The following is a 5,072-nucleotide window of genomic DNA, read 5'->3' on the forward strand; positions in this document are numbered from 1 at the left end:
GCGCGAATATGTATCCTGAAATTGTTATATTTTTATCCACTTTTTCTTAATAATAATGACTTGCATTATTAACAGTTTTAAAAATATTGTTCTGCATTCAGTTTTTCTTATAAAAATAATAAAAAAATGTGTATTTTTTTTTATTTCCGCCGTTTTCAAAATATTCAAAATTTAGGGATAATTTATCAAGAAAATCTGCAGAAATACTCTTTTCCAAAAATTCTTGATTTTTTATTACGTTACCTTTAATCCCAACTACTTAATCCGAATATCCACTGTGGAAACTTTTAATCTTAGTCCTTAATCCACTCTTTTTATCTCTCTTTGGATATCTGTACATTATGTTCTCCAATGAGAGTGCAGAAATATAGTTTGTACATTGGCTTGACCAATGACAACCTTGAAAATAAATTCTATTCCATGAGAAAAATCCGCAATTTTTAACAAATAAAGAATATGTTGTCGGCCATTTTGTAAATTAATCGGTGAAGAAAAATATTTAATAACAGGTTTGAGACTCTTTTGTAACCAATTTTAACTAATTAATAAATAAATGGGTGAGATTTTAAGTCAAGAAAACGAACCAATCTGGCATTCTTAGAATCCAATTTGTTGATCTAAATATTTAATCTCAAGACTAGCATTATCTCGAGATTGGCAAAAAAAGAGGGTTAAGCATTAATCCTGATGGTCAGTTTTTAAGCTTGACAACTTCATCCATTGTTTCTACACTAAAAATGTGTAAGAAAAACCGCAATTGAAAAAAATGGATTTATTATTCATTCCTGGGTAGACTAGGATTAATTAAGAGTACATACAGTTGTGAATCCGACAAGCATGACACTATAAATGGAGAGTCACTTGAATTTAAGTCTACAGTCCTTTTAATGTTATTTAAAAATCACCTTGCATTTAGAATCCTCGCATGGGTCGTTTTTCTTCCAACAGGTTCCACACTGACAGTAGGTCCCCTCTCCATACACTCCCTCACTACATTTTCCTATAGCACTGAAGTTACCAGCAGGTTGATCCCAGGCACATTCACCTCCCTCCGACTAAATATAAATATGTTAGCAGGGTCTGATAGCACTGAAGTTACCAGCAGGCTGACCCCAGGCACATTCACCTCCCATCAACTAAATATAAATATGTTAGCAGGTTCTGATAGCACTGAAGTTACCAGCAGGCTGATCCCAGGCACATTCACCTCCCATCAACTAAATATAAATATGTTAGCAGGTTCTAATAGCACTGAAGTTACCAGCAGGCTGATCCCAGGCACATTCACCTCCCTCCAACTAAATATAAATATGTTAGCAGGTTCTGATAGCACTGAAGCTACCAGCAGGCTGATCCCAGGTAAATTCACCTCCCTCCAACTAAATATAAATATGTTAGCAGGTTCTAATAGCACTGAAGTTACCAGCAGGCTGTTCCCAGGCACATTTACCTCCCTCCAACTAAATATAAATATGTTAGCAGGTTCTAATAGCACTGAAGTTACCAGCAGGCTGATCCCAGGCACATTCACCTCCACATGTGTGCATGTTTTTCAATAAAATGTGGACCTGGTATCTACTATATTAACTCTATGAGGTATGGTCCATTATCATCACCAAAGTTTAAATCCATTTGACTTAATATATGATTTCATAAGTTACTTGTAAAACTATTTGTTTTGTAACAACATGAAATACACTCAAGTAGTGCTTTAATGTAAAAATCCTACACCACTGTTTTCTGGTTCTCACTATATGTTGACTATGTATCCCAACAAAAAAGCTTTAAAGAGAAACAGAGAGTGAACAGACAGTGCAAACCCCCCCCCTCACTCCTCCTTCCCTTCCCTTCCGCAATAAATATTTCTAGTTACGAGGAGGGCTGGGCATGTTTCTACTTTTTTGGAAATAGTTCGTTCCATTCCATTGCCTTCCTTTCTTTTTGTTCCCGTGAAGGAACGATCATTCCCCTGGAACGATATCTAACAATTAGGGCTTTGTGTGATCCTACTTTTTTTAAATAGTTCGTTCCGTTGGTTCCCAAGAAAGAATGATCGTTCCCAGGAACAAAACCCAGCCCTAGTTACAATCCTGTATTTTTGTAATGGATTCATGTATTAAATTTATAGAAAATATTACCCTACAAGTGTATCCACAATCATCACCCTTGGTAGACACAACACTGAGAGCTAGAAAAAAATATTTAAGTTTTAATAAAGCAGTAGCCAATTATATTAATACATTAAAGATGACTTTCGATTTCAATTTTAATTTTATCAAGCTGTTAAACATGCATGGATACACATCTATACATATACTTGCTTGTCTGTTTGTCTATTTGAACTGATCCAGATGAAATTGTTTGTGAGACCACACATGATTACATTTCAAGGAAGGTGCATGGATGCCCATAATCACACGAAGAATATATATTGTATAAAACTGTAAAAGTGTAATGAATGTTTCTCTGATATTATTTACTAAATTAACATAAAGAATGTATTATTTACTAAATTAACATAAAGAATGTATGTATATTGTATAATACTGTAAAAGTGTAATGAATGTTTCTCTGATATTATTTACTAAATTAACATAAAGAATGTATATTGTATATACTGTAAAAGTGTAATGAATGTTACTCTGATATTATTTACTAAACATGAATAATGTATGAATGCATACTGTAAACTGTACATCCTGTAAAAATTCAATGAAAATTTCTCTGAAACTAGGATGCTTATTAAAATGCAGACTTCACTTAAAAGATTGTACTTCGAAAAAAAACATTTTTCTGAAATTTGATAAATTTACAGATCTAGCATGTTATTAAAATCAAATCTTTATAGCACCAGTCCTAAAGTTTTCTATGATGTAACTTTTTTTTATTTGAGTAATTGTCTTTATAATTTTTTGACAAAACGTTAAAATAAAAAACTCCTTTAAAGGGAATTGAGCCTTTGCCACAAACTCTTATTTTCTTATCCTTATATCTTAGCAACCCTATTTTAAATTGTGAATTCTGTTAGATCAAATTATCTTCAAAGTTTGAAATATCAAATGTCAGTTTGCAAAGAAATAGGGATTTGTGGTAAAGACTCAATTCTTTAAAAAAGATATAAGCAAAAAACTTTTTTTGAAATGATAAAAAGAAAAGAGTAATTTATACGCAAAACAACATGTTTTGAGAAAAAACTGAAAAATTGACATCTTTTTAAGATTTTCTATTTCATTAATTACAAAATAAGTTTTGACTTTTAGACAATTTTCTTTTGATAATATTACTTCTGATATTTGCTACAGTATAACTTTATCTGGTGCACAAAGGATTTGATATTTCCGATTAAATAGTTTTACCCTTACTTCATATTCGTTATATTTTAAAGGGACTGTAAGCGTAATTTTAAGTAACCCTCCCTGCAAAGATTCACAACGGTACCCTTAATACTTTGCAACTGATCAGGTATGAATTATAGATATTATTATTGTTTATAGTTTTGAAAGCTGATTATTTTCAATTATTAGTTCTATACAAAAGTGATTTACGCATTTCTACTGCAAGAAAATAATTATGAATTATCAGACTTAACACTTTTAAACCTAGAAAAACGACAATATCACAATATTGATCAGAAAAAGGTTTCAAGGGTACCACTAATTAATATTGTCTCAAAACTTTTTTTTTCAGACCAAAAAATTGGTCGAAAAAAACTTTTACGATTGTTAACAAAAGGTTGTTTTTTTTCAAAACGATCTTTTTGTTTTTAGCTATTAACTATTTCTAATTTGAAATGTTCCTTTCAAAACTTTAAAATCTACATACAGGTCATTTTTTTTTAAAGTCAGCCAAAAATAATCAATTATGGAAGTGAACCTCTCAGATTTTTGAGAAAAAACTGTTAGAAGAAACATTTAAGAGAAAATACAATTTTACCAAATTCAGAGGTTTCTGTGATCTTTGGTTTATGAGTTGTGAGCCTCTAAAGTTTCAACCTCCAGACTGTCATCGGAAACTCCAAAGCTGTGTAACTTTTTTGATTTTAAAGATAACACCATAAATTTAACGGCATATTTAAATAAGTCCATAAACATATTTAATAAGTCCATAAATGAAAATTTTAATTTTGCCAATATTACACCGGATATTATTTTAGATTTAAAATCTGGTGATGGTGATGGACCAAACCTCTGTAGAGTAAATAAAGTAGATGTTAGTTCCACATTTTATTGAAAATATATTTCGGTCTGGGTTGACCTTGTCAGTTCTAACGATATAATAACTATCAAAATCGATAATAAAAAAAATTAGCAATCACAAGAAAATAAACAAACAAAAAAGATTATTAAAAAAAATTGGGCTGTCAAATGGACTAAAAGGGAAACGAACGCAGATCATAAGATGGATATTAATTTTTTACAGAATGTTTTAAGACAATTATTATTACTTGAGATTGTTTTTGTCATGAAGATTAAAAACAAACTGTTTATAATGTATAAAGTGGTGGTGGGATGATCTAATTAGCAAACTTTTATGTAATTACATCTTGTTTAAGGAGGGCTGTTTAATCCTCTTAAAGAATTAGACATAAACAATACTCTGTTTAAATAAATACTGAATTACAGTTTACAATTAAATAAAATGATTTTATGAGTTCAGTCTTAAATCTCTGATGTATTTATATTCTCGTACTTTAAGTAAACTTCTCCTAAGGTCCCAAACCCTTTCTAGTGCGCTAACTTTAAGATTGTAGAGTTCATGTCCAGTGGTAGTGGGAAATTGAAAAAAAATTTGTTTTTTATTTCAAACTACCCTCACTACCACCGACTTGTTGAAACTTTTTTATCAACATTTATTCAAGAATTTTTTTTCAATTCCCCACTACCCTCACTACCTCCGACTTTTTAAAATCTATATATCAACATTTTTCAAGAATTTGTTTTTTGTTTCAAACTACCCTCACTACCACCGACTTGTTGAAACTTTTTTTTCAACATTTATTCAAGAATTTTTTTTCAATTCCCCACTACCCTCACTACCTCAGACTTTTTAAAATCTATATATCAACATTTTTT

The 5,072-nt window shown here is 30.7% G+C and overlaps 1 long non-coding RNA gene across 1 annotated transcript in view; it reads right to left on the reverse strand.

The window, feature by feature from the left end:
• Positions 1 to 2,242, reverse strand: part of LOC111712621 (uncharacterized) — a 3,025-nt gene extending 783 nt beyond the window's left edge. Inside the window, exons 1-2 of the long non-coding RNA XR_002767506.1 lie at positions 2,139 to 2,242; positions 906 to 1,055 (exon numbers count right to left, since the gene is read on the reverse strand). This is a non-coding gene — a long non-coding RNA (uncharacterized LOC111712621). The remainder of the gene's footprint in view (positions 1 to 905; positions 1,056 to 2,138) is intronic.
• Between the last annotated feature and the right edge of the window lie 2,830 nt (positions 2,243 to 5,072).

This window comes from Eurytemora carolleeae, unplaced genomic scaffold, assembly GCF_000591075.1.
Source record: "Eurytemora carolleeae unplaced genomic scaffold, Eaff_2.0 scaffold1287, whole genome shotgun sequence".
In the NCBI taxonomy this organism is placed as follows: Eukaryota; Metazoa; Arthropoda; class Copepoda; order Calanoida; family Temoridae; genus Eurytemora; species Eurytemora carolleeae.